At 40.9% G+C, this 26,544-nt stretch overlaps 1 pseudogene; it reads right to left on the bottom strand.

The window, feature by feature from the left end:
• Window positions 1–25,848, bottom strand: part of LOC135211440 (kinetochore-associated protein 1-like) — a 30,287-nt pseudogene extending 4,439 nt beyond the window's left edge.
• Window positions 25,849–26,544: the final 696 nt, after the last annotated feature.

Raw genomic sequence — 26,544 nt, 5'->3', positions numbered from 1 at the left:
TTGTCAATGGGGGAAAGTCACTGAATTGACAAAACGTAATCCAGGGAGTCAAGCATTTAATTTTTCCGATTCCCGTCTCAAACGAGGAAGGGGCAAGAATCCTGTTAAGAGACTGGGCTTACGGCAGGTAGAACGACTATGTTCAATTCGGCAGCGTAGTCCCGACTAGAAACTAACAAAATCTATCATCTGAAAAACCCTTTCAGATGGGCTAAAAAGCTTGCAAAATTATCCTGGGAAGAGGAAGAAACTCTCCAACCAGCTTCCTCTCCCGTATCACAACTAATGCCTGCTAAAGCTTAAAATTTATTGGCAGTATGGCAAAGGAAGTCCTGTCTTGCGCTTTCCTGAAGAGCGTCCTTTTGATGAGTGCCTTTGCAAGAATCCCACTGAACGTTGCCGAGAGTCCTGACGTGCAGGACATCGAGCCTTACATAACCCGTAACTGCCTTATCGCAAAGTCTTGACTGCGGTAGTGGCAACTTAAATTTATTGGCAGAATGGCAAAGGTTGCGGTAGAGCAAACGAGATCTTCCCTTGAGCTTTCCTTAACTCCATCCACCTATGCGAAAAGCAATATTAATTGACAGAGACCTCTTGAATCACGAAACCCGATGTCTTGCTGGTTTCGAAGAAGAAGTTGTCTGTTCACTTTAAACTTCCTCCGAAGCACTGCCTACTTCACATTCTTTGCAGGTGAGGTAGAAGGTATCACCGGAGGTAGAGATAAACATTCTTTAGGCCCATATCTGAAACAAGAGCTTGAAGAGTTCAACAGAAACGTTCAGCCAGGCGACACCACCTGGCGTGCGCTGGTGCACGCTCGCGTCCACTGGAGCGCGCTCGGCGTCCACTGGCGCGCACTTGGGCGTCCACTGGCGCGCACTTGGCGTGCACCCGCGCGCGCCTGGAGTCCATCCGAGCGTCCGCTCTCAAAAGCTTCCTGCTACTATGACTTCTCTTACGTATTTCTCGGTGGAAAGACGGACACGAGTTCAGGCGACGTTCGCCTTCTTATTTCTCACTGAAACGCATAACGAGAGAGAGAGAGAGGACGTGAAGCGTCTCTTCTATAAAGCTTCTATTTAGAGGGCGCGAGTCCTTCCGAAAGCTCCAACCCCTGCATGAGTTACGAGTAACTCAAAAAGAAAAATAGAGTACTTAGAAGAAACTAACCCAAATGAAAAGAAATAGATATAATGAATATAAGTGAAACCTGGTATTCCCAAGAGACTGGGAATGATGATCAAATAAAAGGGTTCCAAACTTATAGATCAGATAGAAAAAATAGGAATCAAGGGGGAACCGCAATATATGGGAAAGACAAAAAACAAGGAAAAATATATGAGAAATATAGTAACTCAGAAAGTGAACTAATAGCGGTAGAATTTGAATCTGAAAAATTGATGAACATAGTAATATATAGACCTCCTAATACTAAAGAGTTTGACATAATAATTGAAAAATTGGATGATATATGTAGAAATCACAAGGACTGGACTATTCTCCTATCTGGTGACTTCAAACTTTCCTTTCGTAGAATGGAAGAACGAATAGGAGATTGTGGTTGTACTTATACATATAAAAAAGAGAGTAATAGTAGTGCAGAAGATAAGAGGCAATTTGAAAAGCTATTAGATATGCTACTAGAATACAACATTCAACAAATAAATCACCTGCCAACAAGAAAGGAAAATACTTTAGACCTAGTATTTGTGAACGAGATGAATTATGTTAAAGAAATAATAGTTTATAATGCGGAGATTTCAGACCATAATGTCATAGAATTAACAGTTCATTCCAAAGCAAGTGAAAATAGAGATAAGCAAGAAATGAAAAAGTGGGAAGGATATGGAAAATACAACTTCTTACATTAAAAATATAAAATGGTCAGAAATTAATGAAGAATTAAACAAAGATTGGGATAACATTTTCGTAAGTGATTGACATAGGGTAAATACGGAGATATTATATAAAATATTGGGAGATAATAGTGGAAAAATATATACCGAAGAAGAAAAGTAAACATCATTCATGCATACCAAGAGACAGAAGGATCTTGTTCCAGAAAATCAGAAAGTGGAAAAAAGGTCTTGCAAAAGAAAAAATGCATGGAAAGTTATAGAACTAAAAAGTAAGATAGAAAATGCAGAACAAAAGATTATACAATCAAAAGAAAATGAAAAACGGGACTTGGAAGAAAAAACCCTATTAAATATCAAGCAAAACCCCAAACTATTATACTCATATGCGAAGAAGATGAATAAAAGAAGAATAGAAATAGGCCCTCTGAGAATTGAAGGGAGGAGTTAACGAATGAAAAAAATGGAAACAATTTGCAACATACTGGCAGAACGAATATAAGAGAGAATTCACCCCTAGAATAGATAATGAAGATAATGATATAGAAGTAAGGGATGAAAATAGTGAATATTTAGCTGACATAGATATTAATGAAGCTGATATTGTGCAGGCTATTAATGAAATTAAAAATGGAGCTGCTGCAGGGCCTGATGGAATTCCTGCTATTTTGTTAAAGAAAGTAGTTCATTCTATCGCAAAGCCACTTGCAATATTATTAAGACAAAGTGTAGATACAGGCAAGATATATGATGAGCACAAATTAGCATATATTACCCCTACTTTCAAAAGTGGATCAAGACTAGAGGCAAGTAATTATAGGCCTGTGAGTCTAACATCACATATTATGAAAGTGTATGAAACGGGTAATGAAGAAAATATTATGAAACATTTAATAAAAAATAATTTGTTTAATAAAGGACAACATGGTTGCGTACCCGGAAAAAGTACACAAACCCAACTGTTAGTCCACCGTGAAAACATATTCAAAAATATGAAAAGCGGAAATGAAACAGATGTGGTTTATTTAGACTTTGCAAAAGCTTTTGATAAAGTAGACCATAATATATTAGCGAAGAAAATTAGAAAACACAATATCGTGGATAAAGTAGGAAGATGGTTAAAGGAATTTTTACACAACAGAAAACAGATAGTTATTGCAAACGACGAGAAATCGGATGAAGCCAAGGTAATATCCGGTGTGCCGCAAGGTACGGTGTTAGCTGCAATACTGTTTGTTATTATGGATTGAAGACATAGACAATAATGTTAAAGATTCGGTAGTGAGTAGTTTCGCAGATGACACAAGAATAAGTAGAGAAATTACTTGTGATGAAGATAGGAACGCTCTACAAAGAGACCTTAACAAAGTATATGATTGGGCAGAGGTAAATAGGATGGTATTTAACTCTGATAAATTTGAATCAATAAATTATGGAGACAGAGAAAGAAAGCTATATGCATATAAGGGACCTAATAATGAGACCATCACAAATAAGGAAGCAGTTAAAGACCTTGGTGTGATGATGAATAGGAACATGTTATGCAATGATCAAATAGCAACTCTGTTGGCAAAATGTAAAGCAAAAATGGGAATGTTGTTACGGCACTTCAAAACAAGAAAAGCTGAACACATGATTATGCTGTATAAAACATATGTTCGTAGTCCACTTGAATATTGCAATATGATATGGTACCCACACTATCAAAAGGATATTGCACAAATAGAGAGTGACAAAGGTCCTTTACAGCTAGAATAGAAGAAGTTAAGGACCTAGACTACTGGGAAAGACTACAATTCTTAAAAATTATATAGTCTAGAAAGGGAGAAAGAAAATAACGCTACATGATAATTCAGGCATGGAAACAGATAGAAGGAATAGCAGAAAATATCATGAACTAAAAATATCAGAAAGAGAAAGCAGAGGTAGATTAATAGTGCCCAAAACTATACCAGGAAAAATAAGGGAAAGCACCACAGGACATTAATCCACTACGCACCAGCATCGATAATGCAGCGTCTATTCAATGCGTTGCCAGCTCATCTGAGGAATATATCAGGAGTGAGCGTAGATGTGTTTAAGAATAAGCTCGACAAATATCTAAACTGCATCCCAGACCATCCAAGATTGGAAGATGCAAAATATACCGGAAGATGTACTAGCAACTCTCTGGTAGACACTAGAGGTTTGCCTCACACTGAGGGACCTGGGGCAACCCGAACAAGATGTAAGGTCTGTAAGGTAAGGTATGGGGAGGACGCTTCGGAGGACGAGAAGCAATCTTTCAGGATTCGTGCACGCGCACGCACTTGGCAGTTCTGGGGATTTTCATCAGAAAACTGCCGAAGGCACGCCAGATCGGTGGGGGTTCCTTGTAACCCTCCTTAGGCTTTCGACATGCTCCCTCCCCGGGTCCTGGGAGTCAAGCAGAGGTCCCGGTCCTAGAGGCGAAACGAGGCCGATCTGACGCACCCTCCACTACACAAGGGGTATCACTGCACTTCTGCACTTCACTTTTACTCTCTAAAGCAAGCACTTTCGATTCTAAGATACGAATCGAAAGAGTATCAGAGAAAGGGCAATTCCTCTACAGACACTGCTTAGGGCCCGAAGGCAACACTGCAGGGTTAGGAGTAACAATTACAGAATTAGCACTTCACAGCAATGAAGGAGAGCGAGCACCTCTCGTAGACATATTCATAGCCCGTAGGCATACTACAGGGTTGGGAGGCAAATAAAGTCTACAGGAAGGTTAGCAGGTTCACTACCCTGACTTTTGTTACTGATTAATTGCGTACATACGAATCATACGTCTTCCTTACGGAATTAGACATGTTTACTGATTAATTCGTACATAAGAATCATACGTCTTCCTTACGGAATAGACAAAGTCTCACACTCCTTACATGATCAACAAAGAAGCAAGACCCATACCCCTCGTACATACCAAGTGCGGATCTACCGAAGCTTTCGGTAGCCACACCCTATCTTTGCAGACAACCCCGTCTGAAACTAGCCTAACTAGATTCAGATATTTTATGCAAAAATGAATCAAATTCAAATCAATTTAAGATAGCGTATGCCTAGCCACAAATCCCACAAATCCAAGTAAATAAATCAAAAGACAATTAGGATACTTAGCGGCAATGAAGTTTCCAAAATCCTAAGATGGAGGTACTGAAAACAGGTGTTTTCAGCACCAGCGACAGAAAAATTATGAATAGAAAATGGGAATGGTTCCTGATACCCGCCTCCCAGCGGCGGGAATGGGTACTAACCACCTGGTCCGACACTGCGTGTGTCGGAAGTTTTTAAAATTCTGTCGGACTTCAGAAAATACAGCTATTATATATCTGACAGGTAAGTTTCATGAACAAATGTTTACTTCGGTTAAGATGGAGTGAGCAGCAGCAGTCCGGCAGCCAGTTGTCTTAGACTCAGACGCAAACCACCTGCAGGAGTTTTTAATCTTTCCTTCTATCAAGGGGACCTGGAAGGAGCTGACTTTCATATGCATTTTTATTAACCTGATATACCAGCAATGATCGTGGTGTAAACTTATTCCTGAGGAGTGTGCTACAGTGTCTACCTTGTGCCGCCGTCTGTTCGAAAAAGTTCTACAACCCCACCGTCATCGTCTTGGCATGAGTCTGCTGATCAAGAGCCTGAACATAACCTCTTAATAAAACCAACCGCCGCTCTGGAATTCATTACAGGTAAGGGTCAACCTGAAAGCGGATGATTGGTTAAGCCCTTGGTAAATTCAAGCCTTGCTTGTCTTAAATTAAAGTAATCATCAAACTGCATCAAAATTTACGTGTCTTGTGTCTTGGCATCTAGTACTCTTACTCTAGTGACTGTTAGCAGTTTTTATATACCTTTGGGAGTTTTACGTTTGTAATATGCATTTTTGCTAGGATAGCCATTAATCTGAACATTGATAATTCAGCTTTAACGTGATCAGTTTACTATTTATAGATTGATAGGCAGTTTAAGACAGTTTTGTTTTCATTATGCTTTTCGTGTTTAACGACCTATCATAATTTCAGGTAATTACAGAACTGAATTAGATACATGGTTGTCGTAAATTCTTCAGGACCACACAGTTAATGTAACGAGAGCCTCTTGAGTCTTGTTAGGTGTTCATGTTTACTTGAGGGAAATTTCTCGGTGTATGTCGGTATATTGTTAATATACTGGTTAACTATGTTTTGTGTTTTCCTTAGTGCCTATAGTTTACTAGTATTTTGGTGTCTACTTCAAAAAAATTTAGTTCACAAGTTGCTCAATTGCTCGATAAGCAACCCCCACCAAAGGCAGCAGATGGGGGAGAGCACCATCCCTAATGTTCCGCCTATTCTTCTTCCCTTTCCTTCCTCGCCCCAAAGGCAAGGCTGTTTGAGAGGGGCGTGAAGACGCACCTTTCAAAGAGGAAGAAGAAGGCTGGGTCATTCCTCTGGCTTCCTTTGAAGCAGTGGACTTCTTAGGAGCTGAGGAGCTAGACAGACTTGAAGGTCTGGCTGCAGTAGAATGCGAAGGCGCAGCAGCTTTCGCTATTGCCTGGTGGACAAGCCTGTCCTTGTCGTCTTCCCTCCATTTGTCCACCGTGGGATCTACCTGTTCACTACTAAAGAGGTAGAACCCAGCAACGGTCCATTTCTCAAGGCCAATACCGACTCGGAACCGAGAGGCCTGAATGCTCGAGAGATGGCAGCGTGGCGCCTCTTGAGTACCAGATTCGTCCACAGGTTAGCAGTCTATGGGCCAGGTAGGTAACTGCCCTACCTCTAGACTGACACAGCCTCCTGAAGCGCAGTCTTCCACTGGGGTGATGGCTCCCGAGGAAGCAGCGACCTTGGACACTGAACAACCACAAGTCCAACCAGGAGACTACTTGGAGAGCCGCCAAGGTGGTGGCTTCCAACATCACTGCCTCCTGATGTGAGAAACGTTCTCCATGGTTAGGTGCTGCAGCGACAGACCCGGCCTGAGCCAAACCAGGTCCAGGTAAACCTGTTTAGTCAGTAGAGGCTTGTCAGTAGAGGTAGAGGAAGGGGAAGCAGTCAATCTGAACGGTTGGAACAAAGCAAATTTTCTTGTCCTGAGACCAGATCATTCACTTGATCTAACACTCCATTAGCCGAGGCTGACCACAGGAGTCCTGTCGAGGCCTTGGGTTCCCTCTTGGGTCCCCAAAAGGATTCAAGCCGGGAGGGGCAATCTCTTGTAGAGGTCACGGCTGCTTCCCTGAGATTGTTGTGCTGACGTATCAGCACAACAATCTCTGCGAAAGTCATCTGTATCCCGGGGGTATCCAAATCCCTTGGTAAAGGCCCAAGTCCTTCCAGGGACCGGTCTTCCCGATCTACTCCCTCATAAGGGTGACCCCTTTGATGCATCCTTTTGATGGTCCTAAGACTCCAGGGAAGTAGGCCGCTGTCACTGAATCCTGTGGAGAAACCTCCATGGGGTTCCTTCTGTTCTCCTCGCCCTTCCCAGTGAATCCTGAGGAAGTAAAGGGGAATAGGAGAGGTGGATCGGGTGCCTTCCCTCCCCCTGGCAGCAGCGGGGTGAGCCACACCCTTGACCCAATCCGTGGTGGTGACAAGCGCTTGTATCTAGATCACAATCGTTGAGATGGTAGTTGTGACGCCAGATAACTCACAATCAATCAATTGTAGAGATGAAGTGGACTCCTGAGGAGAATGAGACTGCTCTTACTGCACTGCAGCAATGCTGGTAACAAAGCTGGTGGGAGCCACGGCCTTGCGAGCATTGCTGCTGCCCATGGAGATGCAGCCCCCTGCCTGGCGAGAACGAGCACTGTCCTCATGATGCACCCCAGTGTTCTTCAAGGCCAAAGCCCCTGGTGAAGAGGACTGAAAAGGGGACCTCCTCTTAGTCTTTCCTGTTGCTCCTTCCCTAGGGACAAGTGCAACACTCGTGGCTCCTGTCGAAGAACCAGGCTTAGTCTTTGCAGGTGGGGCCGAGCATGGCTCAATCCTTTCTCTCGTCCTGTGCCACTGTCCCGACATGGAGCTAACCCTGTGTTCTTGGCAGTGGATATGCTGCTACTTCCCTTGGAAGATTGCACATAAAGGGAATCTCGCGAACGAGATCCCTACACGGCCCGGTTCCATAGGAAGCGCCCTTAGAACCTGGGGCTGGAGAAGGAACCTTAGCTCATGCTCAAGAGCTCCCAAAGCCCTTGCTCCTGAAGGTGGTAGTCTCGCTCTCTCCCGGAGGGATATTGGCCTAAAAAGTCGCACCAAGATGGCCTTGATATGAAATGGCCTTTAGCTTCAGACTGCAATAGCCTGACAAAGGAGGAAGAACTGACTGAACCTCCCTCAGTGCGATCCAACGCTATCCTGGCTACCACAGTGGACCAAAGTCCAACCAAGACACATTCTGCAAGATGATAGAAGCAGTAACCTCCATAGCCAAGGACTCTTGTGAAGAAAAAATATGGACCTTCAGCCTTAACCTGATCCAGGGTCAAACCAGGCTTAAGATGGCTCATGTCCGAATTAAGGTGACAGGGCATCAACTGAACCACGTTGGTGAAATTCTATACCCATAGGGGTCACAGAAGACTGAGTCTGTGTTCTAGTGGTCCCCCTGTATTCGTGGGGGATGCATACCAGACCCCTCCACAAATAGGTGGAACCCCATATAAAAATACTTAAAATGGCCTATTTTCTTTGTTAAAAAAAAAAAAAAAAAAAAAAAAAAAAAAAAAAAACAATTTGCATACCTGTTATTTTTTTAAGTTTTATCACAAAAATTAATTTTATGATGGACATTGATAAAAAACAGCAATTTGTCGATTATTCTAAAAAAAAAATACCGTGAATAGGCAAATTTCCAACGAATAATAGGGGGAAATGTTCCAGAGAGAAATCCATGAATGCTGAGTCCACAAATCTGGAAAATGCAAATATTGGGGGGGGGAGAGAGAGAGAGAGAGAGAGAGAGAGAGAGAGAGAGAGAGAGAGAGAGAGAGAGAGAGAGAGTCCACTATACACCCAAGATTACTGAACCCACAAATGAGATCAATAACCTATGAGAAAGAGGACAAACTCCTGCCTCTCTCCCTCCTCTGGTTCCGGCAAAGGAGACTGACGACACAAAGGCAACGGCTTGGAAAGATCCTCATCCTTCCCTAACAGCACTGGAGAGGCTTCCCTAGGAAGCCGGGCATCATGCCTCCCACTGGTTGGAGTGGAGTCCCTAACTATCAAAGATCCTGAAACAGGGCTCCAGAACATGGCCTTGTGAAGAAACCCGTACATGGTCTTGAGCCAAACTGTGTACATGCTCATGCGACCAACCACGGTCTCAAGACAGGGAATGACGCTGAAGTGAACTTCCTGAAGGAGACTGATTCTAAGGTCCCAGTCTTTGGAAGGCGAACGAGAAATACGTCCGCGGACCAGAGTCAGCTCACGTTCTCAACTGTCAACCACAACACATTTGCAGAGAGAAGAATCTTTGGAAGGTGCAGGAGAGAGAGTCATAGCAGGCACCTTCGACCTCTTAATCAGAGCCTTATCATCTTACGATGGACTGGAACAGGTAGGAGACAAGAGATGGTTGAGATGAAGGGCTAACACTTCCATGCCCATGTACATGTACGTGTAAGGGAGAGAGACAGCCATGTAGAGAAGTCAGCAAAGAACTCTCACTATCAGAAGACAATGCCACAAAGTTCATAATTCTCCGTTTCACTTGGAGGAGGAAGAGGAGATGAAATGTGAGAATAGGCCATTCAAAAAGGGGGCCCCATGTAAGCCTAGAGACACCCAAACAGCTGCCATCTAGTTTGATTCAAAATCTGAAACAAAGAAAGCAGAAAGCATAGCCTTCTCTCTCTCGGGAAGGACATTATGTCACATAGGAGAGGGGGGGCTACATTAAACAATCTCATCCAGTGCAACAAATCGATAAAAGAAAAGGAAGGAGAGTGGGGTACAATTGACGCAGAGGGAACGCTTCTGAAGAAGGGGATGTTGAACCGTCCAAATGAGGTGAAAAACCCACTCTAGAAGGACAGGTAGATACTCTACGATGCTACCTTCACTGCGACACAACCCAGGAACAGCATTCCGAGCAAAGATTAGTAATGGTACAAAAATTAGATCGGCACCTACTACATGTGGTATGGGGATCTGTAATGGTAGCAGCCAAAAACCTGAAGCACGGAAATCCCTGTATGCCCGGGCACAAGCGTTGACAAGGCCTAGAAGAATTGGAGGACTCCATGATATGATAATCAACAAGGCACACACATAAACACACTGAAACATGAAATCACAGGCAAACAAAACAACTGGCTTGGGAAGGAGAGCGCAAGCAACTATTCTCCAAGGCAGTCAAAGAAAGACTGACATGTCACAGGGTTCTATGCCTGGTTGATGACAGCTTCCACTCGTATCCACGTGAGTTGCCAGATGCCACAGATTCCTTGCTTTACAATCTCTGATTGTTTTTAATCAGTTTCCAGCTAGCCCAAGAAGACTGTTAAGACTGCAGGTTTGTTCCGTGTATGAACAATGTTAGTTTTACAAAATGTCCGATCAAATAAGCTCTGTTTTGTATGACTACTCTTACACTCGGAACTAACAAAGCAATGAGAAAAGGATCTTGGTATATATTGCTACTAAAACGATATTTACATATTGTAATTTAAATAAAGATAAACTTGCTAAAAAGAACCATCAGTGCAACATATAATGTACCTTGCACACACACATTAGGCACTAATCTTCACTGCCGTGTGAGAGATACAGAAATTTCAACTTTCTCAGAGCATTGAAAATAGAACAGGTCATATCACTTTTACAGGTTGTAAAAGTATCCTAGATGTCAACATGATGTTAACAACATTGCACAGACACAAATGAGAAGAATCTATACTTTATATCATCTTTAAAATATTTGTTGGGAGTCTGTTTAGCACCTAGCCTTAGTCTTGGTTCACAAGTTCCTTAATAGCTTTGATGGCTTCATCCCTTCTTTTGTGTTTTGTATCCCGTCTGTTTTTTTTACTGTTTATGTACGGTCTGTTAAATATAATCTTTCCTTAATTCTACTGCTGTATTTTTTATTGTCCTTAAAATGTATAATTCTACATAGCCTTTATTCAACCTTTCCACTCTTTACTGATGTTTTGCATTATACTCTAACTACATACCTTGTAATCATGGCAAAGGTCAGTAACCAGGGTAAGAGCAAGAGGATTGTGTCGTTGTGATCTCCAAAGGCCTTCCACTAAGGCTCCTTTATCCATGGCATTAAACTGATCAACACTAGTGGCATGACCTAGAGCTTCCAGCCTGCTAACATATGTCACAGTTTGCAGGAATGTCCTGAAAAAAGCAATACTTACAAATGATTATTTTCTTTATATTGTCAATAAAACATGTTCAGTGAAGCCTGCTTTAAAAATTATAACAGTAACTATTGACTAACAAAATAAATTGCACTGGCTATTCAGTACTGTACTAACCTTATAAATGAAATACTTTTACCAGAGCATTTCTGAATTGTCTTCTCATCAGCAATGGCTAAAAGGCACCGGAGGGCTCTTAAACGATGAGAAGCAGAAACACTTGTGTCCCCAGTTAAAGCTCTATTCAGCAGGTAACTAACAGCCTCCTCTTGTGGACAGCACCGCAACAGATAGATCACCCTAAGAGTTACATACAATTAGAATGTAAGAAGCTTCAATTTATGCATTGTCAGGAGAAAATTTTTTTTTTTACATTATATATATCTCTATATATAAATATATATATATATATATATATATCATATATATATATATATATATATATATATATATACAATATATATATATATATCAAAAATCACAATACCATTAAAAGGTGATACCTGGATAAGGACACATCATCTGGAGAGCCATCTTCTGAAGAAGCCACAGGCTCAAAAGCAATTTTAAAGTTTGTAACAGTTTCTTCACCACTTCCTACTTCACTTGCTTCAGAAGGCGGAAGCCATTTCTCCAGTAAATCTAACTGGATGGCAACCTGAAATATAAAATAAGCTTAAAAGTTCATGAGCTACAGTGCTTCTTGAATATTTTTTGTTTTGGTACAGGTAGTTGTCGACTTATGACTGCAACTGGTTACGACCAACCAGTCTTAAATCGATTTGGACGTAAGTCTGTCTATGTTTAATTTACCGTAAGAATATTATACTAGCCTAGCCTACACTAGGGTAATCAGTACCATCTTTACATATAGGGTAGCCTACCCTACACTACACAGCATACTTTATACATATATGGCATAGTAATTATTAATTTTCAGCTAATTCTCTTAGGCTCAAGGCACTTTGGCTGAAGATAATTCATTACAAAGAGAAATGGAATAACATCTAACAAGTTAGCTTCATGTATATGATGATGATGTTTTCATGGTACATATATTGTATATATATGAATACAGTAGCCTAGCCTACAGTATACTGTATACAACATACATGATATGCTAATTTAGTAGTTTATTAATTAAGCCAATTCTGACTATGATATAGCAGTAGAAAAAAAAATTAGACACGAAATGGGAATCAGATTTGGATCGACATCAGCATACCTAGTTGAGCGATGTCAGGCTGCCGACACAGCTATGACATTTATGAAATAAAAAAAACAATGAATATGCATCTTTTCTGTAAATCTTTGAAAAAAACTATACATTACTTTATCCAATAATAAGTAATGTATTCTCATATTATTGTATCATAACATACTAATAAAGTGGTCAATGTTTTGGTTTGGAAATCAGCTGATGGCGAATACAAGTTTATTTTGCAGTATTTAACTCAATTCACAGCAAATTGCCTTGCTTCTAGTTGTTGTTGTAAAAATCTAGATACTTTACTTATATAGACAATGAATTGTCATTATACGTGTTTTTAAGTAGAAATATGAATTTAATATGTCTTGTGAACTAATGTAATTTTTTTTTTTAACAGACTGCGTTGTGGGGATGTTTATTTGTGTAAAAATATTACACGATTCCGTTCACTATTTTCACTTAATTTCTCGTAGTGTGAGCTTTATTATTACGTTACTTCATCTTTTATTGGCGTGAAACAACAGTAAAATGTGTTCTTTCAAGACCTGAAGTTTTGAATTAAATTATTTGCTCTCAATTTTACCTACGGTTGTTGTTTGATGGCATAAGTTTACTGGAGTTATATCCTTGTTGCCAATGCATGATAATAGTCATTAGTAGCTCGAAAAGTGAGCTGCGTGTGTGGAGGCAGGAGCTGGAAAAAAAACTGTTGTATGTTTAGCTGGACACCACTCTTTCTTGCTCATGTCACTTCCCAGTCGTTTTAGTTGTGGGTGGTTGTAAAGTCTATCAGTCATAACTTGCATAGGTCGTAAGTTGACAACTAGCTGTAGTCTTTTATTTGTATACCACCAATTGAAAATGTAAAGTGTATACAATAAAGGCATCAACAATAACCTTTTCTATGACAGGCTACACAAAAACAATGAATAAAGTGCAAAGAAACCAACGTTACATTAAATAAAATAAACTACTGTTACTGATTTTTTTTATTAATGTAATATGCAACTGATTCTTTGCAATAAATAAAAAAAGTTATTTTTTTTATTGTAGAGTTGTAGTTATGAATACTATATGAACATGAACTTTTACACTAAATATTTTGACACTTGGTCTGGGTGAACTGCCTACTGACAGCTTTGCCCGACATGAAGAAAAACTGACACCCAAGTATTACATAAAAATGTCCCAGGTTTATATAATTTACCTGTCTTAAGCCAGCTGTTGCACAAATATCTGCCACACAACTATTGATGTCAGGCATGGAATGTGTACTTAAGGTAGCCAGGGAGCCCAGTGATGAATGTTGATACAGAGCGAGATCAATTCCATTGGTGTACGTGTAAGTGCAAGGTACTTGGGTTCAGCCAAGTTGTACTTGTGCAATGCATGCTCCAATGCCAGCTGTTGATATCGGCTACTGAAAGATGCAAAAGCATCAGCTGCCATGGAGTTTGAACTCTGCTGCTCCTTCCATTCTTCTGCCATTGCTTTGCATTTCTCTGCTGCCAAGACTTTATCAAGACCAGGTGGAAGACGATTCACAATCCAGCTACCATTGGCAGTTGCTAGTTCAGATGACTTTATTTTACTTACAACATTTCTAATCTTACTTAATAAAACACTATTAGTACTACACACATGCCAGGTGGTGTTTCCATCACGATTACTTTGCTTCCTGCTAACATTCTCTTGTTCTAGAGTACTCGAAACGGTATTCTGAATTGCTATCATGCAAAGTTCATCTGACTTCAGTTTCAGAGTGGGTGCAGCTTCAAGCCAAATGTCAATAGTGGATGTATTTAGCTCAGCTTCAATAATCTTTATTGATTTACTGCGCTTCAACAACTCGTGAAAAGGAGGCGATGCTTTGCAAATTTCAGGAGGACCCAGACTCTGCGGATGCCTGCTAATCCAGTCATCTATTTCAACATTACCAGGAGGACACTGCCTTGGATAAACTTTGAGAAAATTCACTATATCTAGCCCTCGTGTCAAGAGTTGTACTTCCTGAGGATCGCCTTGGAGACGTTTAGTTGCTTGAAGTACTAGCTCCAAAATTTCATAATTATAAGAACTGATGTTGTTCAGTTCTTCCATGAGCATTTCTTGCAACTCGATTTGTTACTGATTTCAGCAATAATGGCTTGAGCCTTGGAGAAAACTGCGTTAGGTGGTTCTATTCGAAGGACTGTACCTGGCCTTCTACCTTCATCTGGAACCTCTGGAGACCACATGCGTAAAACTACCCTCAAATGCAGAATAAAAGCATCTATGACATCCAAGTTGAAGTCTTCACAGTACTCATATATCAGAGAAAAGGAACAATCGGGATGAGCAACCACATCATCAAGAACTGTGATGACAGCTTTGCTATCTCTGAATGCTTCCTTGAATGATATATTCATATCAGATAGTTGCTTGCCCCATAAGGATCTTTTGTGCAAAGCACTGAACTTCTCCCAAACCTCTCTGATGCCATTAAGGGTACAGTAATCTTTTCCTATAACGGCTACGGATATCAGCTTTGAGTAATCTGAACCAAATCTTCTTATCAATTCATTGAGTCCTTTAGAGGCATCCTTTTTAGTAAGAAGAGTGAGCAAACTGACTGCTAGGATGACATCTGGCTTCTTGCTACCAATAATTTTCAAAAATAAATTTAGAATTTGCTGATAACCGTGGGCACTAGTAATGGATGCTGTTGACTTGGAACAGAAAAGCAAGGTCCTTAGTGCTTTACGTAAGGATACAGTTAAGGTCAACATGTCATGTCCTCGTTCACTGAGATGGCCGATGAGATTGAAAAGATTTTCATTTAAATCTGCACTGTCCATGGAAGAGCAAATTTCTTTTGCACCACTTAAATAGGGAACAACTGCCTTACTTCTTTGATTCTCTTGTGATGCCATCCATAATGCTAAAGCATCTGCTAACATGGCATTCACAGCACACTCTCAATGGGCATGCTAGTGTCACTGTACACAGGACTGAATTTCCATCTTGTGTAAGGGCTGCTGCTATCCAAGTTGTGCTGAGTATAGATCCCTCAACATGGCACTGAGCATAAAAGGGCACTTCCAAGCTGACACCACATACCTACTTCTAAGAGTAAATGCAGCTGATCTGAAATTAACAATAAATTTCCTGATAAAACACAATGAAAAGAATGTGGTTACAAATAAATAAAAAATCATTGTGCTTGAAAAAGGGATTGTTGTGACTTTTACAGAAAAACTTACAAAGTAACACAATACTGTATGGTGAAAATGCGTACTTTATGAGAAGGACTATTTTTAGAAGTATTGTATACATTTTTCATCAACTCAGAAATGTAAACCTTATCTGCCACATACAAACTAAAATATGTTCAAAAAGTTTATATATTTTTAGGAAAAGTAGTTGTATATCATATGACTAACATCACTACTGAAACCCCTTAACCAGACCACTAATCCACTTCAAGACTTAATCTTATCCACCGAAAGATTTATTTATAAATAAAGGGTGAAGACTGAAGCAGGCCAAATATAGAACCAGTAAAATTCAATAGGAAGAAAGCAATACAGCTGAGGCCCAAAAGGATGTTGATTTTAGTATTGTATGGCATGCTATGCAGGGAAAAGTTTGCAGTAACCTACTAAAAGGATATAGTATGCATAAGGAAAAGAGATTCTTGATGAGGGAGGAAATAGATCAACTACATACTAGTCTTATTTTTAAAATAAAAATCTAATGAAAAAAATAGGCCAATAATTTCAAATATGAAAAAAATATACATTGATAAACAAGTGACCACAGTTATACAAAAACCTCACTGAAATGGTATTACTATAATACAGAAAATTAGCCAGCTGGTTGTGTGGATTATACTATTTTCACTGTATTTTTAAATTATGCTCTATTAACCCTTAAACGCCGACTGGCCGTATTTTTACCGTCGACATTTTTTGTCTCTCGGGTGCCGACTGGACGTATTTTACGTCGACATACAAAAGTTTTTTTAAAAATTCGCGGAAAAATACTTTTAGGCCTACCAGCCGAAAACTCTTGAATCACGCGCCTTGGGGGAATGCTGGTAGTTCACGGATCAAGTGTGTTTTGTTTTACAAATCGTACGCAGGCGCGCAAGCGCGAATTTCTTTCTTGCCGCACTAAAAGTATCTGTGACACATCTCGGAAATTATTTCGTCACTTTGACATAATTTTTTACCATTTTAAATTAGCCGTTACATGGAGTACTATATATGAAAATTTGCGCATTTTTATGTAGAATACAACAATAAAATACTCATGATTGTAGCTTTTATCAGTTTTGAGATATTTTCATATAAATAATAACGATAAGTGCCAAAATTTCAACCTTTGGTCAACTTTGACTCTACTGAAATGGTCCGAAAACGCCAATTGTAAAGCTAAACTTCCTTATATTTTAGTAAATATTCAACCATTTACCTTAATTTTGCAACTAATTGGAAGTCTCTAGCACAATATTTCGATTTATGGTGAATTTATGATAAAACTTTTTCCTTACGTCCGCGCGGTAACTCTTCCGAAAATCATACATGCGATTGTGGTAATGTTTGCACCATTTTAAATTAGCCGTTACATAAAGTTTTATATATGAAAATGTGCGCAATTTCATGCACATACAACTAAAAAAAACAACCCATGGTTGTAGCTTTTATCAAATTTGAAATATTTTCATATAAAAAATGATAAGTGACAAATTTTCAACCTTCAGTCAAACTTTGACTCTACCGAAATGGTCGGAAAAACGCAATTGTAAGCTAAAACGCTTATATTCTAGTAATATTCAAGCATTTACCTTCATTTTGCAACAAATTGGAAGTCTCTAGCACAATAATTTCGATTTATGGTGAATTTATGAAAAAATAACATTTTCTTTACGTCCGCGCGGTAACTCTTCCGAAAAAATCATACGTGCGATTGTGTAATGTTTGCACCATTTTAAATTAGCCGTTACATAAAGTTTTATATATGAAAATGTGTGCAATTTCATGTATAATACAACAAACAAATAGTTGAAGGTTGTAGCTTTTTCTCATTTTTGAAATATTTGCATATAAATCACGATATAGAAAAAAACCCACGTTCGGTCAAATTTGACTCTACCGAAATGGTCGAAAAACGCAATTGTAAGATAAAACTCTTACAGTCTAGTAATATTCAGTCATTTATCTTCATCGTGAAACAAATTCAAAGTCTCTAGCACAATATTTAAATTTTGGTGAATTTTTAAAAAAACTTTCCTTCCCTCCGTGCGCGGATTCTCCGCCACAAATCTCCGAAATGCGTAAGTCCCATTCTCGGAATATTTGCTCCGTTTTCATATTAGGCATTTCATAGAGTTTTATATATGAAAAGGTGCACAATTTCATGTAGAATAAAACCAAAAATATTTGAAATTTGTAGCTTTTCTTATTTCTGAAATAATTGCATATAAACAATATATATCGAAAAAAAAATTCGACTTTTCCGGCGTCAAACTTTAAGTCGTCAGATATGGTCAAAAAAACTGCATTTGTCAAGCTAATATTCTTACAGTATAGTAATATTAAATCATTTTTTTATTTTTTTTCATTTTTGAAAGAAATTGGAAGTCTCTAGGACAATATGTAGATTTATGGTGAATTTTTGAAAAAAATATTTGTTTACGTCCGCGCGTTACGAATTCATGCTATTTTGTGATAATATTTTCTCTGTGTTGCTTTTATCATTTTACAATGTGTTATATACCAAAATGATCGCAATTTAGTGTCCATTACAATGAAAAAAAAACAGTAACTTGTTACCTTTAACCGTTTTGAGCAAAGCGCGTTTTGAATACAATATATATAGAAATTTCGTTTTTGCGCTATCATATATTGCATTATTATATATGATAATGATAATTTTTTTCATTTCTGATGGTTGCATACTAATCTTCAGGCAATGACAAAAAAAGGAGCCAAAAATGAACTCTTAATCTTGAAAACTAAGCGCGCTGTGATTTTTTGAAAAAAATATTTTTTTTCCTTCCTGCTCCGCGCTCACTCTGAAACGTCTCCGGCACACGGGAGACATTTTTTTTTACAGCTTCGGCGTTTAAGGCTTAAAAGGGAAATATTTGGATGTTAGGTAAAAGAAAAGAAAATTTTGATTCTTGTAACAATTAAAATGTATTTTTCCATGATTTGAAAGATGAAAACTTGTAAGAGAATTTTGCAGGAGCATCATCTGACATTGAAAATTCACAAAAAAAAACATAAAACAATGCACACTGCCATCTATTGACAAAAATGCATACTAAATGTTTTCTATCGGGAAGTACTTTTCTCCAGTTATTCAGTGAATATTCATAAAAAAACGACACTTATAAATATTAGATATATTTACCATCATGTTATCACCCCCTAATATGTTCTGTTCATTGCAAAAACTCTAATTAGTTAATGCAGCAGCCATATCAAGAAAATAAAGAATTGACAATATAAGCCTTCTATTTATAGATCTATTGAAAGAAACTAAAAATAGAAATACTCGGAGTTTAATCAAAGATTTATGGTATTTAACAAAGACAAAAACTTTAATACAAAGGAGGAATACGACTCTGCTAAATTTGAACTCGTGACACTATCTCTTCGTATATCTGTTTGTATGTAGGGTATTGACTGTAATTATATATGTACAGGTATTCTTACATCATCACACCTTCCTCTATTACCCAATAGGTAAAATATAAAGGCTGCTGAATGAATACAGAAATAACTAGTTCATCACCTGTAATGCAAACTTATATCACAATTCATTAATAATAAAATTTCATACATACTAAAACGTAATGAAATTTAAATACATATCAGTATTTATAAACAACTGCAAAAATATACATGCGTTTCAATTCCTTCCCCCATCATATACTTTTCTGTAAATTAGTTATACCATTAACAGGTAAAAATTTTAAAAACTACTTATACCACTATTTACATGAACTAATATGTAGGTTTTTATAATAAATAATGCTATTGACAGAATAATATAAAATCACAATTTTTGAAAGTAAATTGTATTTTTCCTAACTATACAAACCTGAGGTCCTTTACATACGGAATTACTATCAGTGTGCTGGAATTACTATCAGTGTAGCTGGGAATTACGACCGTTAAATTCTTGAATGAGGTGGTTAGGCAGTAACTACCGTGTGGCAGGCGGGTAAGCCAGCCTGCCGGGATGTAAACACTCCACTTTGCCTTTCGGCCAGGTTCAGATTGAGGGTAGCATGAGGTGGGCATATATATATAAAGGACCTCAGTTTGTATAGTTAGGGCAAAAAAAAAAAAAAAAAAAAAAAAAAATCACGTTCAAAAATTGTAATTTGTTCCTACATGATATACAAACCCTCGGTCCTTAACATAAGGAAGACTCACTGATTGGTGGGAGGAATATGAGTGAGCCTCTAGAACTGACTGGAGTTCTGCACACCTGGGCTATTCCTCCTGGTCGTAAGAGCGAGGTTGGCCCTACCTCTGACAACCTGATCGAGTATAGGAGCAGCATGATCAAGAGTCAGACTTCTGGGCCTTTTCGAAATGGTTGAGGAATCGTAACTCATCTGAAAATGGGCTAGGAAGAATATTTAGAGTCGGAGGCTTAATGCAAAGTTCGGGAAGGGTTGCATTATTGCCAGTCTCCTTCCTCCCCTTGCTAGAGGAAGGAGTGGGATTGCTTCTATGACTCTGATAAGAAACATAGAGAAGAAGCTCTATGTGTAAGCTTACCGCATCAATGGCCCAACCAGCCAGTGTAAGCTTGAGTACTATCCTCAACCCAAAGGAAGAGGAGTGGAAGAATGAGGTGGGGGAGGTGGAGAGGCCAGTCACTCTTGCAGCATTCTTACTCTTGAACTGCACAACATAGGTGAGAAGCAACTTATCCTCTTGAAGGAGCTGGGTAAGCAAACACAAACTGCAAGCATCCACCACCAGTCCAAGGAAAGGAGGTTCCAAGGACCTGTGGGCAGGCCTAAAGGAAAAGATAAAATATGGTCGCAATGAGACCTTATCTATCTTACTGTCCGAAATATTCTTCAGAGGAAAAGTACCCATCCACTGGACTATCCAACTGCAGAGAAGTCTCTCACAGTCTTGTTTAACTCAGAGAAAGATGTGTCATCGGACACTTCTGCCATGGCAGTCCGCAGCGGATAAAGACCCCGACACTCCATGGTGGGTGTCGATCCTTTTATAGAGTACAGCAACACGAACCAATAGGACAAAGTAATAACTGATCTGGATCAACCAATACTAAGTCCACAGCATGACGACTCAGTGAGCAGTCATGCATCTGAGATGTAGTCACAACATGACATCTGCCTTTGAAGTTATGCTGAGAACAACCATACAAATAGTCTATCTTGTTCGCCAATGATGTTGGGAGACGAGATGATGATTATCTCAAGGCATGCGCATCCGACGATAGTCAATTGCCTTCTAGAGACCGAGGTCCCTGTGATGGCAAGACAGAAGTTCTCATCAGTAGTTGAATCTCAACTATGGAGAAACAATACTAATACTAGTGAATGCCTAAGGTGAATGCGGACCTACATCTTCACAGATGAATCTGAGAGGTAAAATCTCAAGATTCTGATCATAGAAAAAGTCCCGTCGATGACACCAACCAGTGAAGACGGCTTTAATCCCTGTTGTTTTACAGAGGACTGAAAAAGCTAAACGCTAATTCATTGCTGTTCGGTGAGAAGTCAGAGTTTGCAATGAAAGCAGAGCTTCTCATGGGCTGAATCAGGGAGGACATTTTTATTTATGTACTTTGGAAGCAGAGCTGGCAGGGCGGGGAACAGGCGAAATCTTCCATTATTCATCAACAATTCGGGGTGAACAAAGAATTACTGCACACCTACGAATTACGAAATGTATTTTAGAAGACAAATTCAGATTGTCTGAAGAATATCATTCTGTGTCATCGCAGCGGCAGGTGCGATGAAGCGGAATACTAGGCTACAAACTTCTGTTACCATGAGGTAAACAGAAAGATGATAAAGAGTCTAGTGAGATATATCTGTCTGAAAATTCTTGCAACAGCAAAAGGCGATGCAAGAGAGATGGTTATACACGTATGCAAGAATTCCAGCCAACCAGAGACCCAAGTCTGTGATTGCCGGGCAGATTCGAATCGGTGGTTAATCCTCGACAAAGGAGAGAGAATACCAACCCAAATATCTCAAGAGAGCAAGCTGTACTGGCTGAGGCAGGCTGGCAGCGCCATACACCGCTAGCTCTCGCTTAACTTGTTGTCATCCTGAGTTGCCAGGTATTCCATTCCATGAAGGAATGCATTCAGCTAGAACCATTGAGCGCAAAAAAGATATGCTCGAGCATTTGCATTTTAACCAAAATGGAAGGGAAGAAAACCCTCCTATTCGGTGAATGCAAATGCTGTGGTGCTGTTGGTAAACAATACCACTACTATCTCAAAATCAAAACCGGTAACTCTTGGGAGGCCTGCAAGGCTATCCCAAGTTGTAGGTCAATTAAGAGAAGATACTATTCGTCTCGGTCACATACCCGTAGAGTTAACTACAGTTATGTGCCAACTACTCGGACACTTCAACTGATAACAGAAGCATGTTACGAGAGAAATAAACGTAGTATATTTGTAGGTTCCTGTACATCGACCTCCAGCCTAAATTCTCTTTCATTCGAGGAACAAGCATAAGGACTGGAAGCAGACCTCCTTCATTCTCTAATGAAGAGAGAGAAGGTGAAGTTTTCCTGAAGGGAGACTTCTACGGTGATAAACAGGATACCTAACACGATTAATTCAGCCGAACTGGATGTTCCCAAAATAGTAGCACTGGAGAGGTATTATAACTCTTGGTGCTATCCATCCCGAACGGATTGACGTATGTTCGTTAAGATCCTAGAATTGAACCAAAAAAAATTCTCTCGGGTTTGAATTCCGAGGAGTAAACTCCACCAAATTCCTCTTATTTCCTCATTTCATTCTGGTATAACCAGGAAGTAAAGGGAAAAAAAAGAGAGGAGGATTGACTGTTTTTGCCCGTTCTTCATTTTATCCCGGGGGTGACCACGTACTGAGGTCCATCCAAGCCAAGCCCCTCCTGAGACACTCTTCCTTAAATCACCCTTCGAACACTAGAAATTTCAAGGAATTTAATGGCTTAGCGAGACTCCCGAGTTTGTAATAACAATTACTGGGAATGTCTGTCTCGACAGTGTGCTTGGAAATTACAGGAAAACCAAAACACTCTGAGATGCCAGAAATTCCAAGAAATTCAAGCATTTGGCAAGATTCCCAATTATCTTAGTAATAATTATCAGGAATTCTCGTCCTGCCCACTCTGGACCTGTAGAAATCGAGGGGGAACGGGCAAGATCCTTCCTCAACGACATGGATGTATGTTCGGTAGGACCCGAAGGTCCCTCCAGGAACGCAATCCCCCGACACTAAATCCTACACAGAGTGCTCTGCAGGATCCCTCCCATTCACCTCGCCCCTCCTGGCGTAGGCCATAGAAGAGAGGGAATGGGGGAGGAAGACTGGACGCTTTCACTCGCCTTGCTAGTGGAACTAGCAGCTGGAGAAGCGAGTCACAGGCGCTGAGAGTCTAAGGAAAGCGTTACTGTCTGGAGAAAACGCTTTCCAGAGGAGGGTTACAAAACAGGTCGCACATGACTGTCGTCTGGGTGGGGCTGAGCGTGCACCTGACAGGAGAGAGCCGATACTGTCCTCCGACGTGTCACAGTCCTCGTCGAGGCCGAAACCTCTCAAGAGGACCAAAGGAGGAGCCCACACCGGTCTCAGCGTGCAGGCGGTCCAGTGGGATCGTCACGTGAACAGCGGTGATGACAACTCCCGCGAGTCTAGAAAGCGCCATCGTCCTCGCCAGCCAACCCCCCCCCCCCCCACCCCCCCCCCCCAACCCCTGATCTCCTCTAATCACTTGAGGCGTTACGACCTGTCCGGTCCTAAGACCGAAACCGGGATGGGCACTAAGCTCTCGTGGCTGAACCAAGAAAAGCGCACTCCCCACGATACCCCCTTGGTCGCCTCACTCCTCCCAGTGTGAGGTAGATCTGATGCCCCCGCTCTATCTACTGGCAGTACCGGTGGGCGGAGAGGGTTACAAGCAATCACCAGCCTACGGTGATGACTGGTTTGCATGTCTGGACCAGTGATCTCCCTGCAGAAAGCACTGAACCAAGGACGGTAGCATCGATCCCTTGTGTCAGGGGAGCTGCTACCAGCCGTGTGGACAGTCCAATCACATGGTGATCGACAGTAGGGTGACTGGTAGCGTCCACCAACGCGGTGTGACTGAGCCCGTCCTCACAACACCCTCACAGTCCCAAAGAAGCAGCTGAAGCTGTTCCCAGGGACCTGGGGGACCTCCTCCCAGTCTCGCCTCGTGTACGGTCAGATGGGACCGTCACGTATGCTAGCGATCGCCGTCTGGAGAGAGTTAATCTAAGCAACTCTTACCATACTTCCACCCCGTGCCTGGGTCCTGGCGATGAGTGTACTCTGAAGCCTAGACCCTGGCTGCACAGTCACCTCCTGGTGACCATACACTCGGCGATGCTTGCTGGCGAGTGACCGACACAGTTCCTGGTCCAGAGGTGGAACCTCTTTGAGCCAGGAGCAGATGTACCAGCAGTGCTAGAGACTTCCCGTTTGTTGCAAAATGAAAGTAATTGATTGGAATATTACTAGAAAGTAAGTGTTGGACTTACAATTGCGTTTTTTTACCTCTATGGTCCCGGTCTTTCTCTTCCCTGGGGAAAGGAGAGACGGGGCCCCGTTCCCGAAGGAACGGGAGGACCAGCAGAAGGCCCGCCTCTCTCACCGGGACAATGAGACAGACCCTTAGAAGTCTCTGTACGAGACTTCTTAGGTCGGGGGGAGAGACCACCTCCTTCTTCCTCGGTTGGGGAGCCTTGGAAGGAGAAGTGGAGAAGGCGGCAGAAGACGACGACGAAGACGAAGACAAAAAAGATGAGACGACACCTTCCTCCTCTTCTTCGCCAACTTCCTCAGAATGGCAAAAGGTTCTCCCATCCAGGACGGGGCTGTGGAGGACCCTGACGGAGCAGCAGTGGAGAGAAAGCTTCCCCGAGGATGGTTACCAAACTCGTATGGCAGGCAAAGCGTGTGCCACCACCGAGACTGGTCAGTCGCTCGAACATGACCGTCGTCTGGCTGGGGCTGGAGCGTGCACCTGACTGGAGAGATACCATCCTCCGACTCGTCCAAGTCCTCGTTGAAGCCGAAACCTCTCAAGAGGACTGGATGGGGAGCCTCCACAGGTCTCAGTGTGTAGGTCCCGTTAACTCTGGGAACTGAGCAATCACTGCAAGACTGAACACCATCAAGGCACGAGTCACCTGAGCAACTCGCTCCTTTCTTCCACCCTGTGCCTGAGTCATGACGGTGAGCGGACTCAGCGTCAATGACTGGATGCATGCGAATCCAAAGATTACGTGCACTCGGGGACTTGTGAATGAGCGCCTGACACGGAACTAGTCTTAGGGGCAGAAACTCTAGGATTAGCAGTAGAAGTGCGAACTGAAGTTTGCGCTTCTACGGCTCCCGACATGCTAGGCCCTGGGGACAACGTGACACTTCCCGTTCCTTCTGGAACGGGAGCCAGCGGAAGACCCAACCGCCTCCTCAGTTTGAGGAGATAGACCCTTAGAAGTCCTGTGACGAGACTTCTTGGGGGGGGACTACCTTCTCCTTCTACGCCAAAGAGCCTTAGGAGTCGAAGGGGTGGAGACTGATGAAAATATGATCTCGAAGAGGAGGAGGATGACACTTGACGAACTCTCTTCCTCTTCGATTTCTCCAGATTCTGCAAGACTTCTACTATCAAGAATAGTTAATCATCACAGGGCAGCGGCAAAAGCTTCGTCCAGTGATGTAACTCCAGGATAGTAGTGGTAAATGAATATGATTACCAGCAGGGTATCAGTACACACACTCGAGGATCAGTATCACAACATGTTACAAGTCACAGGTACAATTCTAAGATTAGGATACCCAATACTAAGAGCTATCCAACCAATACTGCTGTAAACACAATCACCCCTGTTAGTCTGTAAAATAAAGAAAATATGATTTAAAGTAATAAGGATACTCCTCTTGCATCCAAGGGTACCGCCCTCCGAAGTGAAAAGAGATCCCCTAAACACCAACACCACACGCCCCTCTTCTACCTTCGTCCAATAGCTAGTGAAAGGATGACGGAGAAGAGAAATTACCAGAAAAAACAAAAACGACAAACCCCTGAAGTTCCCTTCGGTAATTTCCAAAGCATAGGCATAAATTTTGGATGAAAACATGTCTCGTTACACACACTCGAGGATCAATATCAACACATTCAATACATGTCTCGTCCTAAAGGGCAAAGTATGTAATAATAAAAGATGGTTGGCATACTTTGCCGCCGACCCTGAACACAAAATAGAAAGGCGGCTATAAAGGCTATCACAAAAAGTGGGTTTGCATATTAATGGAACTGACTGAATTTAATAATATCAAACACAGTATATACATATTTATTTAAAAAACAAAAATAAAAAAGAAAGATCCCACCAGGAAAATTGATCAACGGCCAGTCAGCAAGAGCTCACAAACACACGTCTTCATCGGAAGATGGCCGAAGGCAAAGTGGAGTGTTTACATCCGGACTGGCAGGCTACCCGCCTGCCACACGGTAGTTTATGCCTAACCACTTGTTCAAAAAATTTAACGGCCGTAATTCCAAAGTAATTCTTCATGTAAAGGACCGAGGGTTTGTATATCGTGTAGGAACAAACAAAAGTTAATACATACCAGAAAAATATTAAAATACATTAAAAATCTGCTACCAAATGAAGTTATATATTTATAAGCAGTTAAAGCACTTTATATCCAAACTGATTACAACCATTACAAGTACCACTGTGGAAAATCCATTATAAAGCAGCTCATTAGTAAAAACCTGAAGACTAGGATTATCTGGTTATACCACGAGAAACAACTGAATACATACAATA

This window comes from Macrobrachium nipponense, chromosome 4, assembly GCF_015104395.2.
Source record: "Macrobrachium nipponense isolate FS-2020 chromosome 4, ASM1510439v2, whole genome shotgun sequence".
Lineage (NCBI taxonomy): Eukaryota > Metazoa > Arthropoda > Malacostraca > Decapoda > Palaemonidae > Macrobrachium > Macrobrachium nipponense.
The sequence above is the reverse complement of the archived record's forward strand: the minus strand, read 5'-3'. Positions and strand labels throughout refer to the sequence as shown.